At 46.4% G+C, this 27,159-nt stretch overlaps 4 non-coding genes and 6 pseudogenes across 4 annotated transcripts; all 10 read left to right on the top strand.

The window, feature by feature from the left end:
• Positions 1-1,308: 1,308 nt before the first annotated feature.
• Positions 1,309-1,450, top strand: LOC142654592 (U2 spliceosomal RNA; annotated as a pseudogene).
• Positions 1,451-2,828: 1,378 nt separating this feature from the next.
• On the top strand, positions 2,829-3,043 carry LOC142654290 (U2 spliceosomal RNA; annotated as a pseudogene).
• Positions 3,044-4,371: 1,328 nt separating this feature from the next.
• On the top strand, positions 4,372-4,562 carry LOC142653590 (U2 spliceosomal RNA). Its single transcript, XR_012848517.1, has one exon. It is a non-coding gene; the product is annotated as a U2 spliceosomal RNA (small nuclear RNA).
• Positions 4,563-5,890: 1,328 nt separating this feature from the next.
• LOC142653589 (U2 spliceosomal RNA) lies at positions 5,891-6,081 on the top strand. Its single transcript, XR_012848516.1, has one exon. It is a non-coding gene; the product is annotated as a U2 spliceosomal RNA (small nuclear RNA).
• Positions 6,082-7,403: 1,322 nt separating this feature from the next.
• LOC142654590 (U2 spliceosomal RNA) lies at positions 7,404-7,545 on the top strand (annotated as a pseudogene).
• A 1,439-nt stretch (positions 7,546-8,984) lies between these two features.
• LOC142654383 (U2 spliceosomal RNA) lies at positions 8,985-9,155 on the top strand (annotated as a pseudogene).
• A 12,008-nt stretch (positions 9,156-21,163) lies between these two features.
• On the top strand, positions 21,164-21,351 carry LOC142653880 (U2 spliceosomal RNA). The gene has a single exon (XR_012848731.1). It is a non-coding gene; the product is annotated as a U2 spliceosomal RNA (small nuclear RNA).
• Positions 21,352-22,679: 1,328 nt separating this feature from the next.
• On the top strand, positions 22,680-22,821 carry LOC142654589 (U2 spliceosomal RNA; annotated as a pseudogene).
• A 1,378-nt stretch (positions 22,822-24,199) lies between these two features.
• On the top strand, positions 24,200-24,420 carry LOC142654331 (U2 spliceosomal RNA; annotated as a pseudogene).
• A 1,328-nt stretch (positions 24,421-25,748) lies between these two features.
• LOC142653587 (U2 spliceosomal RNA) lies at positions 25,749-25,939 on the top strand. The gene has a single exon (XR_012848515.1). It is a non-coding gene; the product is annotated as a U2 spliceosomal RNA (small nuclear RNA).
• The last annotated feature ends 1,220 nt before the right edge of the window (positions 25,940-27,159 follow it).

Here is a 27,159-nt window from a genome sequence, read left to right as displayed (position 1 = left end):
CCAAAAGTGCTATTTGTGTTTGCTATTGTTTTTGTCTTTCTGATGGGATCTCCCCTTTTAATCCCATTATTTCAACACCTGTTGGACAATGCATTTGTACAGTCATGTGTGATAATGAGCTCATTTATTAAATGCAATTAATTAATACATTGCCACCTCTTGTTGTGTGTGTGTGTGTGTGTGTGTGTGTGTGTGTGTGTGTGTGTGTGTGTGTGTGTGTGTGTGTGTCTTCTGTGTTTCTGTGTTTCCGGCATTTCACATTGGAACAGCTCATTCACCTTCCTTGTCTTCTCTCCGCCCTCCCTTTTAGGTAAGTTAAAGAGCTGCACCTGAGCCAGCCACTGATTGATGCAGCACCACAGTCAAATAGTGGAGTGGAGTGGAGTAGGGGAACAGCAAACAGCCATTAAAGCAGCCAGCCGCCTACCCGCCACAATGGACCTACCTGTGTACACTAGATGGATGTGATGGAATGTACTGTCGTCCCTACATTTCAAGAAGAAGTAAGAATTGCAGTTGCAACAAACCCTTGCTTGCCTACAAAGAGAGCAGCAATTTGGATTTGTTACTATGTTACCTGGAAGAATAACAAACTGTGCAAGGATGGAGGTTGTAGGAGCAAAGAGAAGTTGTCTGTAAAGTTGGTGGATGCCTATTTTCCATTTTGCAGTCCCTTGTCTCCCTCTTGTGGCCTCCTGGAGGCAAGTAGCTGTGCAAAAAAAAGACAGCCTGGCGGCCGGCTGTTGCAGTGTTGCCCTCTCAGGCAACACTGAGTGACTGACTGAGCCGCACCGTCTTATATAAAGTTCAGACGGAACTTTGCACGTGTCATAGTGGAGCCCTCAGGATTCCAGAGCCAGCTTTCTGACATCATAATGGGGCCTGCCTCAGAGATAAAAGCCTGGGCCCAGGCAGTGTTGGTCAGTGCTGCTCAGCAGGCAGCACCGGACTGGATTGGATTAAAGCTGATACAAGGTGTGAAGGAACAAGGGGTGGCTGTGGGCATGCACTTGCTGCCGCTGCCAGTGTTTATCTGCATGGCAGGAGGGCATTTGGGCGTTGCCAGGAAGGCGTTTTTATGTAGATTCCTCCTCCTCTTTCAGCACTGCATTGTGGTGCAAGCAAAAGAAGCAAATCCTGTCTGGCTTCCTCTCCGGCCTTTATTCACCTCCCTCCCGCTTAGTAGCTGTAAATGTGTGTGAGCCTGCAGGGCCCCATGGAATTGCCTAGGAGTAGGCTGAATCAATCGCTGCAAGGGGTGAACAGCAGTATTAGGCAGGCTCGGTCAACGGCCGGCCCATTCGGGTTATCGCTTCTCGGCCTTTTGGCTAAGATCAAGTGTAGTGCTTTAGGGTATTGCCTTGTTTCTTGGTCAGGAGGTGCCCTGGTACCCTTTTCCTTGGCCTGGGGGGATCGTCTCTTTTACAAGAGACTTCACCCCTCTGCTGCTATTGGGGAGGAGGATTAGTCCAGGGCAACGAGGAGCGATCACCCACCTGACACCTCGGTGTTGAAGGTTTACCTTGAAAGACGTCAGAATGGAGACCGTACCGGATTATATGAAGACCAGGAACGCTGTTCGTTTTATGGTGACGGAACTGGAAAGGACCAAGAAAGACCTGCGTTTCCTGAGCAAAGATTTGTTGCTGGGACTGTTTCGGCTGAGCAAGGAGGATATACTGGCTGTAATGGATTATCCACGGAGAGGTGTCTACGACGTCACGTTCATTAACGAAGATACTTACTTGAAGTTTTTGGGAATTTTTAATGAGACACGTGGAGATTCAAGACTGGAAGGTATTGTACTGGTGCCACACTTCTCTGAGTGGCAACGGCTTGTGACTGTTAAAATGTACTCTCCATATGTTGAAGAGGAGGACATTAGCATATTCCTAGGGAAGTATTGTGGGAAAGTTGTGGAGAAAGGCAAAGTCCTGAATGAGTTTGGCTTTTGGACCGGTAAGTGGAGATTTCTTTGTTCACTGAAACTTGACAAAACTTCTGGGAAATTGGTGATCCCGCCGGCACGCTTTAAAATTGGAAACACAACTGGAGATTTGTTTTTTTCTGGGATGGACATCTTCTGCAGGAACTGTAAAAAATATGGGCACAATACAGCAGAATGTCAAAAGACTGTCTGTACGAAATGTTTGCAGGAAGGCCACAGCTACCAAGACTGCAAAGAGGAAAAGATTTGTAACATGTGTGGAGAGGGTGGGCATGTCTTCAGGATATGTCCAAAGAGACATGGAAGAGGAGTGCAACAAGAGAGCGGAACGAGTATGGAGAAAAGTAAACCGAATGTTGAAGAGGTTGCTTCAGTAACGAAAAAAATGGAGAATAGTGGAGGAGAAAGTGTTAAAGATATAGATATGGGGAAAGAAAAAATGGCTGAAAAAAGAAAAATTGAGAAAGCTAAAATATCTAAAGAAGAAAGTGAAGAAAGAGAGAAGATAAGGAGAGAGGTTATGATTTTACGGGAGAAGGCGGATATAGAGGATTTGCGTGAAAGAATAGAATCACATTTGTCAAAACATTTTTTCCGCTTTATGGAAAGATTTAGCATACCACCTTGGTTGGTGGAAGAGGTTAAAAGTGAATGGGATGGTGAAACCCTGAAGCAGGAACACTTAGAAATGCTTGTTATTTTTGCGATAAAAAAAGGCTTGGTGCCATGATTTAAATGGCAACAGATATGGATGTATTTGTGTAATGGATATGTATGTACAATAAATATATTAAAAGAGGAAAATTAAAAAAAAAAAAAAAAAAAAAAATATATATATACATTTTTCATTATGATGATCCAAGTCTTAAGATTTGAGTTTTAAGATTTTAGACTTGAGACCTGAGTGGAAAAAAAAAAAAAAAAAAAAAAAAAAAAAAAAAATCTGTTCTTATCAGTTTAATATCTGATACGTCCCCTATCTGGGGACCATATATTAAATGGATTTTTCGAACAGGGAGATGGAAATAGAGCTTGCTCTGTCCACTCCACGCATTGACCTGGTATTGCAGTATTTCCAGGACCGGTGCACCCTTCCCTTATGTGTTGACTAAAATCAGATTCCAAAAGTGCTATTTGTGTTTGCTATTGTTTTTGTCTTTCTGATGGGATCTCCCCTTTTAATCCCATTATTTCAACACCTGTTGGACAATGCATTTGTACAGTCATGTGTGATAATGAGCTCATTTATTAAATGCAATTAATTAATACATTGCCACCTCTTGTTGTGTGTGTGTGTGTGTGTGTGTGTGTGTGTGTGTGTGTGTGTGTGTGTGTGTGTGTGTCTTCTGTGTTTCTGTGTTTCCGGCATTTCACATTGGAACAGCTCATTCACCTTCCTTGTCTTCTCTCCGCCCTCCCTTTTAGGTAAGTTAAAGAGCTGCACCTGAGCCAGCCACTGATTGATGCAGCACCACAGTCAAATAGTGGAGTGGAGTGGAGTAGGGGAACAGCAAACAGCCATTAAAGCAGCCAGCCGCCTACCCGCCACAATGGACCTACCTGTGTACACTAGATGGATGTGATGGAATGTACTGTCGTCCCTACATTTCAAGAAGAAGTAAGAATTGCAGTTGCAACAAACCCTTGCTTGCCTACAAAGAGAGCAGCAATTTGGATTTGTTACTATGTTACCTGGAAGAATAACAAACTGTGCAAGGATGGAGGTTGTAGGAGCAAAGAGAAGTTGTCTGTAAAGTTGGTGGATGCCTATTTTCCATTTTGCAGTCCCTTGTCTCCCTCTTGTGGCCTCCTGGAGGCAAGTAGCTGTGCAAAAAAAAGACAGCCTGGCGGCCGGCTGTTGCAGTGTTGCCCTCTCAGGCAACACTGAGTGACTGACTGAGCCGCACCGTCTTATATAAAGTTCAGACGGAACTTTGCACGTGTCATAGTGGAGCCCTCAGGATTCCAGAGCCAGCTTTCTGACATCATAATGGGGCCTGCCTCAGAGATAAAAGCCTGGGCCCAGGCAGTGTTGGTCAGTGCTGCTCAGCAGGCAGCACCGGACTGGATTGGATTAAAGCTGATACAAGGTGTGAAGGAACAAGGGGTGGCTGTGGGCATGCACTTGCTGCCGCTGCCAGTGTTTATCTGCATGGCAGGAGGGCATTTGGGCGTTGCCAGGAAGGCGTTTTTATGTAGATTCCTCCTCCTCTTTCAGCACTGCATTGTGGTGCAAGCAAAAGAAGCAAATCCTGTCTGGCTTCCTCTCCGGCCTTTATTCACCTCCCTCCCGCTTAGTAGCTGTAAATGTGTGTGAGCCTGCAGGGCCCCATGGAATTGCCTAGGAGTAGGCTGAATCAATCGCTGCAAGGGGTGAACAGCAGTATTAGGCAGGCTCGGTCAACGGCCGGCCCATTCGGGTTATCGCTTCTCGGCCTTTTGGCTAAGATCAAGTGTAGTATCTGTTCTTATCAGTTTAATATCTGATACGTCCCCTATCTGGGGACCATATATTAAATGGATTTTTCGAACAGGGAGATGGAAATAGAGCTTGCTCTGTCCACTCCACGCATTGACCTGGTATTGCAGTATTTCCAGGACCGGTGCACCCTTCCCTTATGTGTTGACTAAAATCAGATTCCAAAAGTGCTATTTGTGTTTGCTATTGTTTTTGTCTTTCTGATGGGATCTCCCCTTTTAATCCCATTATTTCAACACCTGTTGGACAATGCATTTGTACAGTCATGTGTGATAATGAGCTCATTTATTAAATGCAATTAATTAATACATTGCCACCTCTTGTTGTGTGTGTGTGTGTGTGTGTGTGTGTGTGTGTGTGTGTGTGTGTGTGTGTGTGTGTGTCTTCTGTGTTTCTGTGTTTCCGGCATTTCACATTGGAACAGCTCATTCACCTTCCTTGTCTTCTCTCCGCCCTCCCTTTTAGGTAAGTTAAAGAGCTGCACCTGAGCCAGCCACTGATTGATGCAGCACCACAGTCAAATAGTGGAGTGGAGTGGAGTAGGGGAACAGCAAACAGCCATTAAAGCAGCCAGCCGCCTACCCGCCACAATGGACCTACCTGTGTACACTAGATGGATGTGATGGAATGTACTGTCGTCCCTACATTTCAAGAAGAAGTAAGAATTGCAGTTGCAACAAACCCTTGCTTGCCTACAAAGAGAGCAGCAATTTGGATTTGTTACTATGTTACCTGGAAGAATAACAAACTGTGCAAGGATGGAGGTTGTAGGAGCAAAGAGAAGTTGTCTGTAAAGTTGGTGGATGCCTATTTTCCATTTTGCAGTCCCTTGTCTCCCTCTTGTGGCCTCCTGGAGGCAAGTAGCTGTGCAAAAAAAAGACAGCCTGGCGGCCGGCTGTTGCAGTGTTGCCCTCTCAGGCAACACTGAGTGACTGACTGAGCCGCACCGTCTTATATAAAGTTCAGACGGAACTTTGCACGTGTCATAGTGGAGCCCTCAGGATTCCAGAGCCAGCTTTCTGACATCATAATGGGGCCTGCCTCAGAGATAAAAGCCTGGGCCCAGGCAGTGTTGGTCAGTGCTGCTCAGCAGGCAGCACCGGACTGGATTGGATTAAAGCTGATACAAGGTGTGAAGGAACAAGGGGTGGCTGTGGGCATGCACTTGCTGCCGCTGCCAGTGTTTATCTGCATGGCAGGAGGGCATTTGGGCGTTGCCAGGAAGGCGTTTTTATGTAGATTCCTCCTCCTCTTTCAGCACTGCATTGTGGTGCAAGCAAAAGAAGCAAATCCTGTCTGGCTTCCTCTCCGGCCTTTATTCACCTCCCTCCCGCTTAGTAGCTGTAAATGTGTGTGAGCCTGCAGGGCCCCATGGAATTGCCTAGGAGTAGGCTGAATCAATCGCTGCAAGGGGTGAACAGCAGTATTAGGCAGGCTCGGTCAACGGCCGGCCCATTCGGGTTATCGCTTCTCGGCCTTTTGGCTAAGATCAAGTGTAGTATCTGTTCTTATCAGTTTAATATCTGATACGTCCCCTATCTGGGGACCATATATTAAATGGATTTTTCGAACAGGGAGATGGAAATAGAGCTTGCTCTGTCCACTCCACGCATTGACCTGGTATTGCAGTATTTCCAGGACCGGTGCACCCTTCCCTTATGTGTTGACTAAAATCAGATTCCAAAAGTGCTATTTGTGTTTGCTATTGTTTTTGTCTTTCTGATGGGATCTCCCCTTTTAATCCCATTATTTCAACACCTGTATGCATTTGTACAGTCATGTGTGATAATGAGCTCATTTATTAAATGCAATTAATTAATACATTGCCACCTCTTGTTGTGTGTGTGTGTGTGTGTGTGTGTGTGTGTGTGTGTGTGTGTGTGTGTGTGTGTGTGTCTTCTGTGTTTCTGTGTTTCCGGCATTTCACATTGGAACAGCTCATTCACCTTCCTTGTCTTCTCTCCGCCCTCCCTTTTAGGTAAGTTAAAGAGCTGCACCTGAGCCAGCCACTGATTGATGCAGCACCACAGTCAAATAGTGGAGTGGAGTGGAGTAGGGGAACAGCAAACAGCCATTAAAGCAGCCAGCCGCCTACCCGCCACAATGGACCTACCTGTGTACACTAGATGGATGTGATGGAATGTACTGTCGTCCCTACATTTCAAGAAGAAGTAAGAATTGCAGTTGCAACAAACCCTTGCTTGCCTACAAAGAGAGCAGCAATTTGGATTTGTTACTATGTTACCTGGAAGAATAACAAACTGTGCAAGGATGGAGGTTGTAGGAGCAAAGAGAAGTTGTCTGTAAAGTTGGTGGATGCCTATTTTCCATTTTGCAGTCCCTTGTCTCCCTCTTGTGGCCTCCTGGAGGCAAGTAGCTGTGCAAAAAAAAGACAGCCTGGCGGCCGGCTGTTGCAGTGTTGCCCTCTCAGGCAACACTGAGTGACTGACTGAGCCGCACCGTCTTATATAAAGTTCAGACGGAACTTTGCACGTGTCATAGTGGAGCCCTCAGGATTCCAGAGCCAGCTTTCTGACATCATAATGGGGCCTGCCTCAGAGATAAAAGCCTGGGCCCAGGCAGTGTTGGTCAGTGCTGCTCAGCAGGCAGCACCGGACTGGATTGGATTAAAGCTGATACAAGGTGTGAAGGAACAAGGGGTGGCTGTGGGCATGCACTTGCTGCCGCTGCCAGTGTTTATCTGCATGGCAGGAGGGCATTTGGGCGTTGCCAGGAAGGCGTTTTTATGTAGATTCCTCCTCCTCTTTCAGCACTGCATTGTGGTGCAAGCAAAAGAAGCAAATCCTGTCTGGCTTCCTCTCCGGCCTTTATTCACCTCCCTCCCGCTTAGTAGCTGTAAATGTGTGTGAGCCTGCAGGGCCCCATGGAATTGCCTAGGAGTAGGCTGAATCAATCGCTGCAAGGGGTGAACAGCAGTATTAGGCAGGCTCGGTCAACGGCCGGCCCATTCGGGTTATCGCTTCTCGGCCTTTTGGCTAAGATCAAGTGTAGTGCTTTAGGGTATTGCCTTGTTTCTTGGTCAGGAGGTGCCCTGGTACCCTTTTCCTTGGCCTGGGGGGATCGTCTCTTTTACAAGAGACTTCACCCCTCTGCTGCTATTGGGGAGGAGGATTAGTCCAGGGCAACGAGGAGCGATCACCCACCTGACACCTCGGTGTTGAAGGTTTACCTTGAAAGACGTCAGAATGGAGACCGTACCGGATTATATGAAGACCAGGAACGCTGTTCGTTTTATGGTGACGGAACTGGAAAGGACCAAGAAAGACCTGCGTTTCCTGAGCAAAGATTTGTTGCTGGGACTGTTTCGGCTGAGCAAGGAGGATATACTGGCTGTAATGGATTATCCACGGAGAGGTGTCTACGACGTCACGTTCATTAACGAAGATACTTACTTGAAGTTTTTGGGAATTTTTAATGAGACACGTGGAGATTCAAGACTGGAAGGTATTGTACTGGTGCCACACTTCTCTGAGTGGCAACGGCTTGTGACTGTTAAAATGTACTCTCCATATGTTGAAGAGGAGGACATTAGCATATTCCTAGGGAAGTATTGTGGGAAAGTTGTGGAGAAAGGCAAAGTCCTGAATGAGTTTGGCTTTTGGACCGGTAAGTGGAGATTTCTTTGTTCACTGAAACTTGACAAAACTTCTGGGAAATTGGTGATCCCGCCGGCACGCTTTAAAATTGGAAACACAACTGGAGATTTGTTTTTTTCTGGGATGGACATCTTCTGCAGGAACTGTAAAAAATATGGGCACAATACAGCAGAATGTCAAAAGACTGTCTGTACGAAATGTTTGCAGGAAGGCCACAGCTACCAAGACTGCAAAGAGGAAAAGATTTGTAACATGTGTGGAGAGGGTGGGCATGTCTTCAGGATATGTCCAAAGAGACATGGAAGAGGAGTGCAACAAGAGAGCGGAACGAGTATGGAGAAAAGTAAACCGAATGTTGAAGAGGTTGCTTCAGTAACGAAAAAAATGGAGAATAGTGGAGGAGAAAGTGTTAAAGATATAGATATGGGGAAAGAAAAAATGGCTGAAAAAAGAAAAATTGAGAAAGCTAAAATATCTAAAGAAGAAAGTGAAGAAAGAGAGAAGATAAGGAGAGAGGTTATGATTTTACGGGAGAAGGCGGATATAGAGGATTTGCGTGAAAGAATAGAATCACATTTGTCAAAACATTTTTTCCGCTTTATGGAAAGATTTAGCATACCACCTTGGTTGGTGGAAGAGGTTAAAAGTGAATGGGATGGTGAAACCCTGAAGCAGGAACACTTAGAAATGCTTGTTATTTTTGCGATAAAAAAAGGCTTGGTGCCATGATTTAAATGGCAACAGATATGGATGTATTTGTGTAATGGATATGTATGTACAATAAATATATTAAAAGAGGAAAATTAAAAAAAAAAAAAAAAAAAAAAATATATATATACATTTTTCATTATGATGATCCAAGTCTTAAGATTTGAGTTTTAAGATTTTAGACTTGAGACCTGAGTGGAAAAAAAAAAAAAAAAAAAAAAAAAAAAAAAAAAAAAAAAAAAAAAAAAAATCTGTTCTTATCAGTTTAATATCTGATACGTCCCCTATCTGGGGACCATATATTAAATGGATTTTTCGAACAGGGAGATGGAAATAGAGCTTGCTCTGTCCACTCCACGCATTGACCTGGTATTGCAGTATTTCCAGGACCGGTGCACCCTTCCCTTATGTGTTGACTAAAATCAGATTCCAAAAGTGCTATTTGTGTTTGCTATTGTTTTTGTCTTTCTGATGGGATCTCCCCTTTTAATCCCATTATTTCAACACCTGTTGGACAATGCATTTGTACAGTCATGTGTGATAATGAGCTCATTTATTAAATGCAATTAATTAATACATTGCCACCTCTTGTTGTGTGTGTGTGTGTGTGTGTGTGTGTGTGTGTGTGTGTGTGTGTGTGTGTGTGTGTGTCTTCTGTGTTTCTGTGTTTCCGGCATTTCACATTGGAACAGCTCATTCACCTTCCTTGTCTTCTCTCCGCCCTCCCTTTTAGGTAAGTTAAAGAGCTGCACCTGAGCCAGCCACTGATTGATGCAGCACCACAGTCAAATAGTGGAGTGGAGTGGAGTAGGGGAACAGCAAACAGCCATTAAAGCAGCCAGCCGCCTACCCGCCACAATGGACCTACCTGTGTACACTAGATGGATGTGATGGAATGTACTGTCGTCCCTACATTTCAAGAAGAAGTAAGAATTGCAGTTGCAACAAACCCTTGCTTGCCTACAAAGAGAGCAGCAATTTGGATTTGTTACTATGTTACCTGGAAGAATAACAAACTGTGCAAGGATGGAGGTTGTAGGAGCAAAGAGAAGTTGTCTGTAAAGTTGGTGGATGCCTATTTTCCATTTTGCAGTCCCTTGTCTCCCTCTTGTGGCCTCCTGGAGGCAAGTAGCTGTGCAAAAAAAAGACAGCCTGGCGGCCGGCTGTTGCAGTGTTGCCCTCTCAGGCAACACTGAGTGACTGACTGAGCCGCACCGTCTTATATAAAGTTCAGACGGAACTTTGCACGTGTCATAGTGGAGCCCTCAGGATTCCAGAGCCAGCTTTCTGACATCATAATGGGGCCTGCCTCAGAGATAAAAGCCTGGGCCCAGGCAGTGTTGGTCAGTGCTGCTCAGCAGGCAGCACCGGACTGGATTGGATTAAAGCTGATACAAGGTGTGAAGGAACAAGGGGTGGCTGTGGGCATGCACTTGCTGCCGCTGCCAGTGTTTATCTGCATGGCAGGAGGGCATTTGGGCGTTGCCAGGAAGGCGTTTTTATGTAGATTCCTCCTCCTCTTTCAGCACTGCATTGTGGTGCAAGCAAAAGAAGCAAATCCTGTCTGGCTTCCTCTCCGGCCTTTATTCACCTCCCTCCCGCTTAGTAGCTGTAAATGTGTGTGAGCCTGCAGGGCCCCATGGAATTGCCTAGGAGTAGGCTGAATCAATCGCTGCAAGGGGTGAACAGCAGTATTAGGCAGGCTCGGTCAACGGCCGGCCCATTCGGGTTATCGCTTCTCGGCCTTTTGGCTCAGATCAGGTTCATTGCCTGGTCTGGGCCGGGGGGTTCGGCCTTTTCGTGGAGTCCTATCCGACGTTTTTGGGAGCGATCACCGTGCCGTTGGGCATTCCTTTTCAAGATGGCAGCTGTGCGTAACACTATCCGTTTTGTGGTGAATGAGCAGAGGAGAGAAGAAGTTGATACTGGACATATCATTGAGAACATCCTTCTGGACCTGGCTGGAGTTAAGTTGGTAGAGGTATTCTGTATCCAAGCTTTCAGTAATATTTCTACGTATGACGTATCCTTTTTTGAGGCCGCCTACTGTTTAAATGTATTTCAGTTGCTCAAGGAGAAACACATGCATGAGGCTTTAAAATCTATTGAAGTGCAACCTCTTTTTTCAGCAGTGGAGAAATGTATTACCATCCACATGTATAACCCATTTCTGGATAGAAGGCTGGTCAGGGCCTTCTTAGCTCACTACTGTACCCATGTTAGAGGAGGTGTGGAGCAGAAGAACCTATGGGGAGTTTTCAATGGTGATATTAAGTACTGGGTCAGGCTGAAACCTGACTCCAGCTGTATTGGAGGAGTGATGAATCCTCCTGCAAATTTTTCAATTGGTGGTAATAAGGGATATCTTTATTACCAAGATATGCCATGTTTTTGCAGATCATGTTTTTCCTACGGGCATACCAAAGATGCATGCAAAGGCAAAGTATGCAGGAATTGCAAAGAAACAGGACATGAGGCTAGTGCATGTATTTCCCCATCCAGGTGTGACATTTGTGGTTTGCCGGGTCATACTTGTAGGAAATGTCCAAAGGTGTTTCCCTTTTTAGGGCAAGAGAGAAGAACATGGGGCAGACAGGTGAGAACAACAAGTTCCCTTGCTGCCACTTCTGATGCAATTTCAGAGCCAGCTGGCAGTGTTTCTGTGCCTGCTTCTCAGGACCCTGGGAAAGCTGGATTAGGAGAGGTTCTAACCTCACATACTAACAGCATGGAGTTGGGTGTGGTCCCTCCTGCAGAGCAAAGTGTTGATGAAACACCTGGGGTTATGCCTATGGAAGGTGAAGACACAGCGCCACCTAGTGGGTGTGCATACCCTGATAATGGTGCAAGTATGCAAATTTTGTCTTTTTCTAGCCCAGAGTCAAAAATGGAAGACTCAGCTAAAGTGGAGTGGTCAATATCGGAGGAGGACGAGAAGGAGGCCAGGATGCCTAGTGCCACTAGTGCTGAAATTTTTCATAAAGTGGTCTCAAAAAGGGGGAAGTCTGGAAAGGCGGTGAAGAGACTGAAGATAGGCTTATTGGAAGATTCTGCTCATGCAAATCCCTTCTCATTGCTGGACAGTGACTCTAATTCTAGCCCTAAGTCATCTGAGGTGGCCTCAGAAGTACCCAGCTCTCCTGGGGAAGGTTTCCTCAGTGAAGTCAATGTGGCAAATCTGGAAAGAGCTATGTATTTCCCTGGGACGTGATATGTTCTGGTTATCTCATGGCTTTCCTTTGCATTAACCATACTATGCCCGCATGTCTTTGAGATTAAAGATTGTCTCTCAAAATGTACGGGTGTTCTCCTCTGCTCACAAGCGTGCTGCAGTCCTGGACTTTTTGGCCTCTAAGGGCAGTGACATTGTTTGTGTACAAGAATGTGGTTTGTCAAAAAATCCTAGTAAAGAAGAATGGAAGTTTGGGGAAGCAATTTGGTCCTTTTCTTCCACAAATAGGAACGATGGAATTGGTATTCTCTTTAAAAATAATGAGTTTGTCATCAAACAGACTCAAATCATTCAGGAAGGAAGATGTGTCTGCGTGTTACTATCCTACAAGGGGTGGCAGTTTAGGCTAATCAATATCTATGGCCATGCTGTGAAATCTGATAGGTTGGCACTTTTTGATACTTTAAAATTTTTTCTACACGGTAAAGTTCCTGTAATTATTGTTGGTGACATTAACTGTATCCTGGAGAAGCAGGCCCGAGCTGGATCCACAGAGTCTAATGTGGACGCTACCGGAGTTTTGTGGAATAAAATTTTGCAGGACTTTGCTTTGCAGGACGCTGTCACCAGGAAACCAGGTCCATTTACCTATCATGCCGATGACGGAAGAACGGATTCTCGTCTGGACTTTTTCTTTTTTTCTACTTCAGCAATGAAATGTGTCGATTATGCGCAGGAGAGAGTGTGGTTTTCAGATCACGAGTGTTTGTTGGGGGTTTTTGTTATAAATAATTTCTTTTATGGTAGAGGGGTATGGAAGATGAATGTTAGTTTTCTGAGTGATAAAAGGGAAAAAACTAGGTTTGGGAAAAAATATGGGTTTTGGGTTAGGAAGAAAAGTTCTTTCTCTAATGTGTGTGAATGGTGGGTATGGGTGAAAAAAAAGATTGGTGGGTTTTTTAGACAGATAGGGTATAGAAGAGCGAGAAGGAAAAGATTAGAATATTCACGCTTTAATATGCGGATGACGTTCCTTCAACAATGTAAAAATTTGGGTATGGATGTAAGACACGATTTGGAAAAAACAAAAAAAGATATTAAGGGGTGGTTCCGAGAGAAAGGGAAAGAAATTATATTTAGGTCTAAGGTGGAGGTTAGAGATAATCACGAGAAGTGCACTAGATTTTTCTTTAAAAAAATGTGTGGTGGAAAAAGTGGAATGAATGTGTTATTGGATAAGGATGATAAAGAGGTGTTTGGTAAGGATGCGATTGATGCGGTGTCTGATTTTTATAAAAAACTGTATGATGTGAAGAAATGTGATTTGGGCGATGATGAGGAGTTTTTGGATATTGTGTGTAATTTTGTTCCTGAAAGTGAATGTGCGTTTTTGCTTGGTGAGATTATGGATGGTGAAGTAAAAGATGTGGTGGGAAGTATGGCTAAAAATAAGTCTCCAGGGATCGATGGAATACCAGCTGATTTCTATGGGAAATATTGGGATATAATTGGGAAGGATGTTATAGAAGTTATGAGAGTGTTGTTTTCTGGGACTAATATGTGTGATGTGATGAAGAAGGGTATGGTAGTTTTGTTGCATAAAAAAGGAGATAAGAGACGGTTAGAAAACTGGCGACCAATTACTTTGCTTAATACGGATTATAAAATTTTTGCCAAGCTGATTGCGAATCGTATGAGAGATGTGATTGGGTGTGTAATTGATGAGGATCAGGTATGTGCGGTACCGAAAAGGAAATTGCATGAAAACGTGGCGTTGGTGCGGGACATGCTTGAGGATTGTAAGGGTCGGAATAAGAAGGTGATTGTGTGTGCGTTAGATTTTGAGAAAGCGTTTGATCGTGTGGCGCATGTGTTTTTGTTCAAAGTGTTAGAGAGAATGGGTTTTCCGGTTCAGTTTGTGAGTTTGTTGAAGAATTTATACGCGAATGCAAAGAGCTGTGTGCAGGTGAATGGGTTTTTTTCAGAATCGTTTAATATTATGTCTGGTGTGCGACAGGGTTGTCCGTTGTCTCCCATCCTATTTATTTGTGCGATTGAACCATTGTTGCAAATGATTAGAAATGATAAGGTTGTGAAAGGTTTGGTGGTGCCCGGGTGTGATGGAAAACGTGTGAAAGCTTTGGGATATATGGATGATATTTGCGTATTGTGTGATTCAGTGTATGATATGTCCAGAGTGAAGTTGATCGTAAATATGTTTTGTATTGCGTCTGCTTTTAAAATAAATTGGGGTAAGAGCAAATTTAAAATTTTTTTCAGTAATGAGCGGGTGAGTGATTCTGATATGGAACAGGTGAATGGTGTGAAAATTTTGGGTATTGTGTTTGATGATGAGCTGAAAGGGAGAGAAAGTTGGGATGAGTTAGGTGGTAGGATTGTGCGAAAGTTGGAAATGTGGAGAATGAGGGATCTTTCTTTTTCGGGGAAGGTTTTAATTGTCAAAAGTATTATTCTTCCTATGATTTTATATGTTGCTCTGGTTTTTCCTCCTGCTGTAGCTATGTTAAAAAAAGTGAATAGAGTTTTGTTCCTTTTTTTATGGGGGAGCGGGATTGAGAAGGCAAAGAGAGAAATTCTAATGAAAAGCAGACGTAATGGAGGCTTGGATTTCCCAAATTTGGAGATTTTCATCGGAATTAATTGTGTACGTTTTTTTGTAGAGCTTTTATTTAAAGAATCCAAGGCTTCCAGAATGTCGAAATATTTAGCTGGAACGGTGATTCAGCGTCTAAGGTGGGAAAAACGTAATTTATGTAAACCAATTGCTTTTCAGTGCACAGGGTGGTATTTGTATGTTGAAAAATTTATTAAAAGTTCCAGCTAGAGGATGTAAGAATGGAGAGATTTTTGAGTGAAAAGAATGTTGTGAGAAGTATGTGTATGAATAATGTGATGTGTTCTGTAAATGGTTTGAATTCAATGGAGTCTAGGTCTGTGTGGAAGAAGATTGTTACGTATGATGTGTCTAATAAGCAGAAAGATTTGTTATGGATGTCGGTACATGGAGTGTTGCCTGTAAGGAGTGTTCAGAAAAGAAGAGGTTTGGTTGCATCTGAAAGGTGTCCGAGAGAAGGTTGTGGGGATGATGAGGATGTGAGTCATGTGTTTTGGTCGTGTAAGCATGCAAAGGATGTTTGGAAAAAGTTGAGTGGGTTGTGCGAAGAATTGACTGGTTTGAAGAGTTTGACGTATGAAATTGTCTTGTTTGGTTTGTGTAGTTTGGGTAGTGAAAAGGATAGAGTGTTGTGGATTTTTTTGACTTGTGTGAAAGAGGTATTGTGGAATACGAGGAATTTGAATGTGTATAAAAGAGAAGTATTTGAGATGGAGGATGTGGTTAGTATGGTATTGGCTAAATTGTATTTTTATTATAAATGGGATCTAGAAAAAGGTATGGATGCGGAAGGGATATGGCGAATGTTAAAATGGCGGTATTTAGTTTGAGGAATTTTGTTTGACTTATCTTGTATTTGATGGAAAAATAAAATAATGAACCAGAGTGATGAGATTTTTTGAAAAATAGAGAGGTGGTTTGAACAACTACAGTTCTCGGTTTTATTCAAAAAAACCTGAATGGTTTAATAAAAAAAAAAAAAAAAAAAAAAAAAAAAAAAAAAATCTGTTCTTATCAGTCCTTGTAAGGATAGATAGCTCGGAGAACCACTGGGGGCTATAAACACTAGCTCAGCGATCCAAGAGCGTTCCAGACGAAGCCGGCGACGAACTGCGGAGAAGAACCACCGAAGACGACGATCCAGAAGGGAGAAGCCGCCATCGGGGAAGAAGCTCCGGGAGATTGCTGCCGGGAAGAAGAAGGAGAACTTCGGAGAAGAGCCGCTGCTGAAGGGGATCTTCGAAGAAGCTCGGCCGCAGAAGAAGAAGCTCGACGAGGAACCGCTGCGGAAGAAATTTCGTGGAAGAACCTCGGCCAGCAAGGAGAAGATTTGCATAGCTCCGCCCCCTTCGGGAAAGAGCTATCGAAGATCCTCCCCAAGCGACAGGAACAGCTGGAAGAAGCCATGGCCTCAACCAGCAACCCTGCCACCCAGAAGAAGAAGGCTGATGGACCAGGTGAGCCGACCCAGGCCAGGACATCTCCTCCTGAAGCCTCCTCAGGCCAACAGGCCACCAGGAAGCCGAACCAGGCTGCTCCAACCCTGGAGCCCTGGATGAAGCAGACGGTGGCCCTGAAGCTGAAGGAGGTGGACGGGAGAGTGCCGGACATGACGGAAGAAGTGTTCTGCCAGAAGATGCTCCTGGACCAGGGCTTCGCTAAGCCGGAGACCATCAGCATCCAGGCCTTCATGACCGGGATGTTCTTCGTGACCTTTGCATCGATCAACATCTGCAGAAGGTACTGGGAGATGGTGAAAGCGGCGAGGCCTGAATCCCCTTTCTCTCGCTTTGTGGGCAACTGCCCTGTCCAAAGAGAGGAAAGGCGGGTGACGGTCTCAATGCGGAACCCACACACCCCCGGCAAAGACATCACCACGCTCCTGAAGCGGTTCTGCACAGTGGTGAGGGAACCCACCCACATCCTGAACGGACTCGGCTTCTGGACTGGCAAGTGGTCGGTAATCGTCCGACTGAACAAGGATTCGAGCGCGGAAGACGGCCTCCAGCACCTGCCCCAGTCATTCTCGCTGGGCAACTCCTACGGCCTCATCTACTACCCGGACATGCCGCAGATCTGCAGGAGATGCAGCAAGAAGGGTCATTCGGTGAAGGACTGCAAGGAGGACGCCTGCAAGAACTGCCGGGTAACAGGACACGAGACCAAAGACTGCCCGAAACGGACAATGTGCAACCTCTGCGGACAAGCAGCCCACTCCTACAAGGACTGCCCGAAGAGGGATCGATCCTGGGCAACTGTAGCGGCGAAAGCTCCGGCCAGAGGGAACCCCGCCCCAAACAGAGCTCCAGCGGCGCAGAAGACCGGGAATAAGAAGGATGGTAAGAAGACGACAGTCCCTCCCCCCCGTCTCCCGGCCCTCCCTCGCCCTACCCTTCCCACCCTCCCTCGCCCGGCCCTCCCCACCCCCCCGTCCCCAACCCCTGTCACCCCCACTGAGGCTCTCACCTTCTCCTACCCACCCATCTCAGTGGTCCTGTCACCTGCACCTCTCCCAACCCAGCCTCCCTTCTCCCCAGCTCCAGCAGCACTAACATCTTCCCCTCCAGCTGCTGGAGTCCTCTCCCTGGAGGATTTTCCCCCTCTTGTCTCCTCAGGTGCCATCCAGAGGAAGAGAAAGGTGAGGGACAGCCCAGCTGCTGAGTCCTCAAAGCGACAAGTCGTGGAAATCTGCGAAGATTCCCTTGCGCAGCAGGAGGAAATGGAGCAGATGGTGGAGGAACTCGTGTCTGAACCTGAGGTCATCGACTTCACAACAGACATCCAGGTGGCTACAATCCTGGAACAATTTTTGTCAGAGGGCCTGCTGGATCTTTCGGACCCGCCAGGAGAGGAGGATCCGCCCGACCGGACTGGTAACTAAGGTGTATCGTTTGCACTGACCTTCTTTATTCTCCCCCATGGCTGCTAAACTTAACATCTTTAGCCTCAATGTGAGGAGTGTTAGAGATAGGACTAGATGTCAGATGGTGCTAACTTTTCTTTCCAGGCAGTCGAGTGATGTATTTATGCTGCAGGAATGTACTCTCCCCTCTTCCAGGTCATACCATCATCTGGCCAGGCAGTGGACCCATGGCCCGTCCTACTGGTCTGGTGGGGGCGACTGTAAGTCTGCAGGGGTTGCCATCCTGATTAGGGGAAGCGTATTTACTGTTGACTCTGTCCAGGAGCTCGCCTGCGGCCGCTTGTTGGTCGTAGACGGTTCCTGGGCAGGAGAGCCGATTAGGCTCATCAACGTGTACGCTCCCCCTATGAAGGCTGAGCGCCTGGAACTATTCCAGACCCTGCGGACCCAGCTCGCCACCACTAGGGCAGTGGTGATGGCCGGGGACTTCAACTGCCCCATCGAAGAGGATGGACGAAGTTCCGGCACTTCAATCAAACTGGATGTCAGTTCCAAACTGCTTATCGAGATGGTAACCGAAGCATCCTTGCAGGACGTTGTGGGCTCCATGGGGATCGGCTCTGTGAACTATTCATGGAGCCGACCCGATGGCTCACTTCGTTCTCGGATTGACTTTGTGTTCACCTCCCGGGCAGTCAAGCAGCATGGGCACTCCATGGTCCCCTGCTTCTTCTCTGACCACAGGGCCATTCTCTTCCAGGGTGCCATCGGCCACGGTTTTCCTCCCGGCCCTGGCTCCTGGAAGCTGAATTGTGCCCTGCTGGAAAGAGAGGAGGTACTGGCGGAACTTAGAGACGCCTATATTGTTTGGAGGAATGATAAAGTTTTCTTTGACAAAACCTGTGACTGGTGGGAATATGTTAAAGTTGAATTTCGTTGTTTCTTTCAGGCAAAAAGTCGTCAACAGGCGTGTGAGAGGAAGAGAGACTTCAGAGAGATGCAGCGTCAGCTGCGATCCCTGCAAGACCTCCTTCAATGCGGCTGGGACGTCAGGAAGGAGCTGGAGGAAGCCAAAAAGGGCCTGAAAAGGCACTTTGAGGAGGAATCCAAGCGAATTGTCTTTCGTTCCAAGGTGGAGAACCTGGAGAAGGGTGAGAAATGTAACTCGTTCTTTTTCAGGAAACTCCATGCCGGCCACACGCCCCTGAAGGAACTCCGAGATGAGACCGGAAACATGCATTCTGGGAAGAAGGAGGTGATGGGAGTCGTCACAGACTACTACCGAAGCCTCTACTCCCGGAAAACCACTGACCCCGAAGCCGCCGATAAATTCCTGTCAGGTATCACTAATCATCTTGATCCTGCAGGTACGGAGGCTATGGATGTACCCCTGACGGTGGAGGAACTGCTCTCTGCCGCTAAATCCTTCAGACCCGGCAGGACCCCGGGCAGTGATGGTCTCCCAGCAGAGCTCTATGTAGCGCTGGGGGACTTGATCTGTCCGGACCTGCTGGAGCTCTATGAGGAGATGGTGGTGGAGGGTAGAATGCCACCGTCCTTGAGAGAAGGCATGATCACGATCTTGTATAAGCGGAAGGGGGAGAGATGTGACCTGAAAAACTGGCGTCCCATCTCTCTCCTGAACGTGGACTACAAGATCCTCGCCAAAGTATTGACCAACAGACTGAAGGTTGTCATCGGACAGATCATCGGATCGGACCAAACCTGCGGCATTCCTGGCCGTAGGGTGGCCGACAGTCTTGCCCTGGTGAGGGACACGGTGCATTACATGCAAAGCCGCCGTACACACGCGGCCCTGGTCAGTCTGGATCAGGAGAAGGCTTTTGACCGGGTCTCTCACGAATTCATGGGTAAGGCTCTGCGTAGGCTGCGGCTTGGCAGGTTGTTCTGTTTGTATGTTAACCTGATGTATTGCGACATTTACAGCTCGGTGCTGGTGAACGGCTGGAAGACTGACCCCTTTCCTGTATCGTCGGGGGTTAGACAAGGCTGTCCTCTTTCACCTCTCCTTTTTGTTTGTGTTATAGAGCTCTTCGCAGAGGCTATCCGGCAGAATGGAGAGATCAGAGGGATCACCGCACCAGGTCCAGGACACTTCGAGGTCAAATGCTCGCTGTACATGGACGACGTGACCGTCTTCTGCGCTGACCAGAGTTCGGTGACTGCACTCGTCCAGACCTGCGAGGAGTTCGGACACGCTTCAGGGGCAAAAGTCAACTGCGGGAAGTCGGAAGCCATGCTCTTCGGAAAGTGGTACCTGCCTTCTCCTGCCTCCTTCCCGTTTACTATCAAGCCGGACTTCATCAAAATTCTGGGAGTCTGGTTCGGTAAGGAAGGTGCAGCCCTAAAGTCGTGGGAAGAACGCTTGGCCAAAGTCAACCAAAGGATCGGACTGTGGAGCCTCAGACAACTCACTATTGAGGGCAAAGCAATGGTCCTGCGTAACGAAGTCTTGCCTGTGCTACAATACACTGCACAGGCATGGCCCCCTCTTGCCACCGTCTCGAGGGCCATTACCAGGACTGTGTTTCGCTTCATCTGGGGCTCGAAAATGGACAGAGTAAAGCGGACTGTTATGTACAAGGAGCCCCGCAAAGGTGGGAAGGGTATACCCGACATTCCCACTCTGCTGCGGATCGCTTTTGTATGTGACTGTGTTCGTAGGACTCTGAGGACAGCAAACGGCTCTGCGGGCAAGGCCATGTCCCGCTACTTCCTCCTTCCCCTCTGGCGAGGTTTTGGCTGGGACAAGTGGGACAGCTCCTTCCCTTACAACTGGCACGCTCCCTGGTTCTACGGAGATGTCGTCCGGTTCGTGAGGGAGCATCAACTGGAGGGTCTTAAGCCCGACTTGTGGAAACCTAAGACGATCCACAAGCACATCAGAGCAAAGGACTCACTGGAGTCTGTTCCAGGGCTTCATGCCGACACGTTGGAGACTGTTTGGACTAACGTGTCATCTGACAGGTTGACCAACGGGCACAAGGACATTTCATGGATGGCCATCCAGGGAGGACTGCCTCTTAGGTCATTCATGCATGCCCGCAACCTGTGCAAGACCCGGTACTGCCCCAGATGCCCCTTCACGGAGGAAACATCTTTGCACATTTTCTGGCAGTGCCCCTTTGCACAGGGTCTGTTGAAAGCCTTGGAACATGAACTCAAGGACTCAGTACCCAGGAACAGACTGTCGTACCGCTCGGTACTTTATGGACTATTTCCTGGGAATACCACGGATGGAGCAATCCAGGAAGCCTGGCGCCTTATGAACTGCTTTAAGGACGCTATATGGTTTGCCAGGAACCGTCTGATTTTGCGGAGAGAGAGTGTGTCCGTCCAGGACTGCCGCAGGCTGATCCACAGCCTGCTCAGAGACTATTCCACCTGGGACAGCCCGGACGTCGATGAGGAAGAGGACTGATACTCCCCTTCCCCCCACTCTCCCCTCTTGTGTGTTGTCTTTCAATAAAGCTTCGGGCCTGTGATTTCCCCCTTCCCTATCCCCTCCTACCCACTCCCCTATCCCATCACTTGTCTGTAATGCTTTGTTGTTTGGCGTTAGTGAATGCAAGAATGTTAGTGTAGCATGTGGAGTAATGTATAGCATAGGCTAGCCTGTACTGTGTATTATACTGTCATGTTATGTATGACGACTGTTATTATTTATTATTTGCTGCTTCATGGCTTGCGCTGCGTCGCAGTAATGTTTGTATGATGACGATTGATTGTCAATAAAGCAATTTTCAATCAAAAAATCTGTTCTTATCAGTTTAATATCTGATACGTCCCCTATCTGGGGACCATATATTAAATGGATTTTTCGAACAGGGAGATGGAAATAGAGCTTGCTCTGTCCACTCCACGCATTGACCTGGTATTGCAGTATTTCCAGGACCGGTGCACCCTTCCCTTATGTGTTGACTAAAATCAGATTCCAAAAGTGCTATTTGTGTTTGCTATTGTTTTTGTCTTTCTGATGGGATCTCCCCTTTTAATCCCATTATTTCAACACCTGTTGGACAATGCATTTGTACAGTCATGTGTGATAATGAGCTCATTTATTAAATGCAATTAATTAATACATTGCCACCTCTTGTTGTGTGTGTGTGTGTGTGTGTGTGTGTGTGTGTGTGTGTGTGTGTGTGTGTGTGTGTGTCTTCTGTGTTTCTGTGTTTCCGGCATTTCACATTGGAACAGCTCATTCACCTTCCTTGTCTTCTCTCCGCCCTCCCTTTTAGGTAAGTTAAAGAGCTGCACCTGAGCCAGCCACTGATTGATGCAGCACCACAGTCAAATAGTGGAGTGGAGTGGAGTAGGGGAACAGCAAACAGCCATTAAAGCAGCCAGCCGCCTACCCGCCACAATGGACCTACCTGTGTACACTAGATGGATGTGATGGAATGTACTGTCGTCCCTACATTTCAAGAAGAAGTAAGAATTGCAGTTGCAACAAACCCTTGCTTGCCTACAAAGAGAGCAGCAATTTGGATTTGTTACTATGTTACCTGGAAGAATAACAAACTGTGCAAGGATGGAGGTTGTAGGAGCAAAGAGAAGTTGTCTGTAAAGTTGGTGGATGCCTATTTTCCATTTTGCAGTCCCTTGTCTCCCTCTTGTGGCCTCCTGGAGGCAAGTAGCTGTGCAAAAAAAAGACAGCCTGGCGGCCGGCTGTTGCAGTGTTGCCCTCTCAGGCAACACTGAGTGACTGACTGAGCCGCACCGTCTTATATAAAGTTCAGACGGAACTTTGCACGTGTCATAGTGGAGCCCTCAGGATTCCAGAGCCAGCTTTCTGACATCATAATGGGGCCTGCCTCAGAGATAAAAGCCTGGGCCCAGGCAGTGTTGGTCAGTGCTGCTCAGCAGGCAGCACCGGACTGGATTGGATTAAAGCTGATACAAGGTGTGAAGGAACAAGGGGTGGCTGTGGGCATGCACTTGCTGCCGCTGCCAGTGTTTATCTGCATGGCAGGAGGGCATTTGGGCGTTGCCAGGAAGGCGTTTTTATGTAGATTCCTCCTCCTCTTTCAGCACTGCATTGTGGTGCAAGCAAAAGAAGCAAATCCTGTCTGGCTTCCTCTCCGGCCTTTATTCACCTCCCTCCCGCTTAGTAGCTGTAAATGTGTGTGAGCCTGCAGGGCCCCATGGAATTGCCTAGGAGTAGGCTGAATCAATCGCTGCAAGGGGTGAACAGCAGTATTAGGCAGGCTCGGTCAACGGCCGGCCCATTCGGGTTATCGCTTCTCGGCCTTTTGGCTAAGATCAAGTGTAGTGCTTTAGGGTATTGCCTTGTTTCTTGGTCAGGAGGTGCCCTGGTACCCTTTTCCTTGGCCTGGGGGGATCGTCTCTTTTACAAGAGACTTCACCCCTCTGCTGCTATTGGGGAGGAGGATTAGTCCAGGGCAACGAGGAGCGATCACCCACCTGACACCTCGGTGTTGAAGGTTTACCTTGAAAGACGTCAGAATGGAGACCGTACCGGATTATATGAAGACCAGGAACGCTGTTCGTTTTATGGTGACGGAACTGGAAAGGACCAAGAAAGACCTGCGTTTCCTGAGCAAAGATTTGTTGCTGGGACTGTTTCGGCTGAGCAAGGAGGATATACTGGCTGTAATGGATTATCCACGGAGAGGTGTCTACGACGTCACGTTCATTAACGAAGATACTTACTTGAAGTTTTTGGGAATTTTTAATGAGACACGTGGAGATTCAAGACTGGAAGGTATTGTACTGGTGCCACACTTCTCTGAGTGGCAACGGCTTGTGACTGTTAAAATGTACTCTCCATATGTTGAAGAGGAGGACATTAGCATATTCCTAGGGAAGTATTGTGGGAAAGTTGTGGAGAAAGGCAAAGTCCTGAATGAGTTTGGCTTTTGGACCGGTAAGTGGAGATTTCTTTGTTCACTGAAACTTGACAAAACTTCTGGGAAATTGGTGATCCCGCCGGCACGCTTTAAAATTGGAAACACAACTGGAGATTTGTTTTTTTCTGGGATGGACATCTTCTGCAGGAACTGTAAAAAATATGGGCACAATACAGCAGAATGTCAAAAGACTGTCTGTACGAAATGTTTGCAGGAAGGCCACAGCTACCAAGACTGCAAAGAGGAAAAGATTTGTAACATGTGTGGAGAGGGTGGGCATGTCTTCAGGATATGTCCAAAGAGACATGGAAGAGGAGTGCAACAAGAGAGCGGAACGAGTATGGAGAAAAGTAAACCGAATGTTGAAGAGGTTGCTTCAGTAACGAAAAAAATGGAGAATAGTGGAGGAGAAAGTGTTAAAGATATAGATATGGGGAAAGAAAAAATGGCTGAAAAAAGAAAAATTGAGAAAGCTAAAATATCTAAAGAAGAAAGTGAAGAAAGAGAGAAGATAAGGAGAGAGGTTATGATTTTACGGGAGAAGGCGGATATAGAGGATTTGCGTGAAAGAATAGAATCACATTTGTCAAAACATTTTTTCCGCTTTATGGAAAGATTTAGCATACCACCTTGGTTGGTGGAAGAGGTTAAAAGTGAATGGGATGGTGAAACCCTGAAGCAGGAACACTTAGAAATGCTTGTTATTTTTGCGATAAAAAAAGGCTTGGTGCCATGATTTAAATGGCAACAGATATGGATGTATTTGTGTAATGGATATGTATGTACAATAAATATATTAAAAGAGGAAAATTAAAAAAAAAAAAAAAAAAAAAAATATATATATACATTTTTCATTATGATGATCCAAGTCTTAAGATTTGAGTTTTAAGATTTTAGACTTGAGACCTGAGTGGAAAAAAAAAAAAAAAAAAAAAAAAAAAAAAAAAAAAAAAATCTGTTCTTATCAGTTTAATATCTGATACGTCCCCTATCTGGGGACCATATATTAAATGGATTTTTCGAACAGGGAGATGGAAATAGAGCTTGCTCTGTCCACTCCACGCATTGACCTGGTATTGCAGTATTTCCAGGACCGGTGCACCCTTCCCTTATGTGTTGACTAAAATCAGATTCCAAAAGTGCTATTTGTGTTTGCTATTGTTTTTGTCTTTCTGATGGGATCTCCCCTTTTAATCCCATTATTTCAACACCTGTTGGACAATGCATTTGTACAGTCATGTGTGATAATGAGCTCATTTATTAAATGCAATTAATTAATACATTGCCACCTCTTGTTGTGTGTGTGTGTGTGTGTGTGTGTGTGTGTGTGTGTGTGTGTGTGTGTGTGTGTGTGTCTTCTGTGTTTCTGTGTTTCCGGCATTTCACATTGGAACAGCTCATTCACCTTCCTTGTCTTCTCTCCGCCCTCCCTTTTAGGTAAGTTAAAGAGCTGCACCTGAGCCAGCCACTGATTGATGCAGCACCACAGTCAAATAGTGGAGTGGAGTGGAGTAGGGGAACAGCAAACAGCCATTAAAGCAGCCAGCCGCCTACCCGCCACAATGGACCTACCTGTGTACACTAGATGGATGTGATGGAATGTACTGTCGTCCCTACATTTCAAGAAGAAGTAAGAATTGCAGTTGCAACAAACCCTTGCTTGCCTACAAAGAGAGCAGCAATTTGGATTTGTTACTATGTTACCTGGAAGAATAACAAACTGTGCAAGGATGGAGGTTGTAGGAGCAAAGAGAAGTTGTCTGTAAAGTTGGTGGATGCCTATTTTCCATTTTGCAGTCCCTTGTCTCCCTCTTGTGGCCTCCTGGAGGCAAGTAGCTGTGCAAAAAAAAGACAGCCTGGCGGCCGGCTGTTGCAGTGTTGCCCTCTCAGGCAACACTGAGTGACTGACTGAGCCGCACCGTCTTATATAAAGTTCAGACGGAACTTTGCACGTGTCATAGTGGAGCCCTCAGGATTCCAGAGCCAGCTTTCTGACATCATAATGGGGCCTGCCTCAGAGATAAAAGCCTGGGCCCAGGCAGTGTTGGTCAGTGCTGCTCAGCAGGCAGCACCGGACTGGATTGGATTAAAGCTGATACAAGGTGTGAAGGAACAAGGGGTGGCTGTGGGCATGCACTTGCTGCCGCTGCCAGTGTTTATCTGCATGGCAGGAGGGCATTTGGGCGTTGCCAGGAAGGCGTTTTTATGTAGATTCCTCCTCCTCTTTCAGCACTGCATTGTGGTGCAAGCAAAAGAAGCAAATCCTGTCTGGCTTCCTCTCCGGCCTTTATTCACCTCCCTCCCGCTTAGTAGCTGTAAATGTGTGTGAGCCTGCAGGGCCCCATGGAATTGCCTAGGAGTAGGCTGAATCAATCGCTGCAAGGGGTGAACAGCAGTATTAGGCAGGCTCGGTCAACGGCCGGCCCATTCGGGTTATCGCTTCTCGGCCTTTTGGCTAAGATCAAGTGTAGTATCTGTTCTTATCAGTTTAATATCTGATACGTCCCCTATCTGGGGACCATATATTAAATGGATTTTTCGAACAGGGAGATGGAAATAGAGCTTGCTCTGTCCACTCCACGCATTGACCTGGTATTGCAGTATTTCCAGGACCGGTGCACCCTTCCCTTATGTGTTGACTAAAATCAGATTCCAAAAGTGCTATTTGTGTTTGCTATTGTTTTTGTCTTTCTGATGGGATCTCCCCTTTTAATCCCATTATTTCAACACCTGTTGGACAATGCATTTGTACAGTCATGTGTGATAATGAGCTCATTTATTAAATGCAATTAATTAATACATTGCCACCTCTTGTTGTGTGTGTGTGTGTGTGTGTGTGTGTGTGTGTGTGTGTGTGTGTGTGTGTGTGTGTGTGTCTTCTGTGTTTCTGTGTTTCCGGCATTTCACATTGGAACAGCTCATTCACCTTCCTTGTCTTCTCTCCGCCCTCCCTTTTAGGTAAGTTAAAGAGCTGCACCTGAGCCAGCCACTGATTGATGCAGCACCACAGTCAAATAGTGGAGTGGAGTGGAGTAGGGGAACAGCAAACAGCCATTAAAGCAGCCAGCCGCCTACCCGCCACAATGGACCTACCTGTGTACACTAGATGGATGTGATGGAATGTACTGTCGTCCCTACATTTCAAGAAGAAGTAAGAATTGCAGTTGCAACAAACCCTTGCTTGCCTACAAAGAGAGCAGCAATTTGGATTTGTTACTATGTTACCTGGAAGAATAACAAACTGTGCAAGGATGGAGGTTGTAGGAGCAAAGAGAAGTTGTCTGTAAAGTTGGTGGATGCCTATTTTCCATTTTGCAGTCCCTTGTCTCCCTCTTGTGGCCTCCTGGAGGCAAGTAGCTGTGCAAAAAAAAGACAGCCTGGCGGCCGGCTGTTGCAGTGTTGCCCTCTCAGGCAACACTGAGTGACTGACTGAGCCGCACCGTCTTATATAAAGTTCAGACGGAACTTTGCACGTGTCATAGTGGAGCCCTCAGGATTCCAGAGCCAGCTTTCTGACATCATAATGGGGCCTGCCTCAGAGATAAAAGCCTGGGCCCAGGCAGTGTTGGTCAGTGCTGCTCAGCAGGCAGCACCGGACTGGATTGGATTAAAGCTGATACAAGGTGTGAAGGAACAAGGGGTGGCTGTGGGCATGCACTTGCTGCCGCTGCCAGTGTTTATCTGCATGGCAGGAGGGCATTTGGGCGTTGCCAGGAAGGCGTTTTTATGTAGATTCCTCCTCCTCTTTCAGCACTGCATTGTGGTGCAAGCAAAAGAAGCAAATCCTGTCTGGCTTCCTCTCCGGCCTTTATTCACCTCCCTCCCGCTTAGTAGCTGTAAATGTGT

The sequence above is a fragment of the Rhinoderma darwinii genome, chromosome 5 (assembly GCF_050947455.1).
Source record: "Rhinoderma darwinii isolate aRhiDar2 chromosome 5, aRhiDar2.hap1, whole genome shotgun sequence".
Classification (NCBI taxonomy): domain Eukaryota; kingdom Metazoa; phylum Chordata; class Amphibia; order Anura; family Rhinodermatidae; genus Rhinoderma; species Rhinoderma darwinii.
Note: the sequence above shows the minus strand (reverse complement) of the source record. Positions and strands in the feature narration are given on the sequence as shown.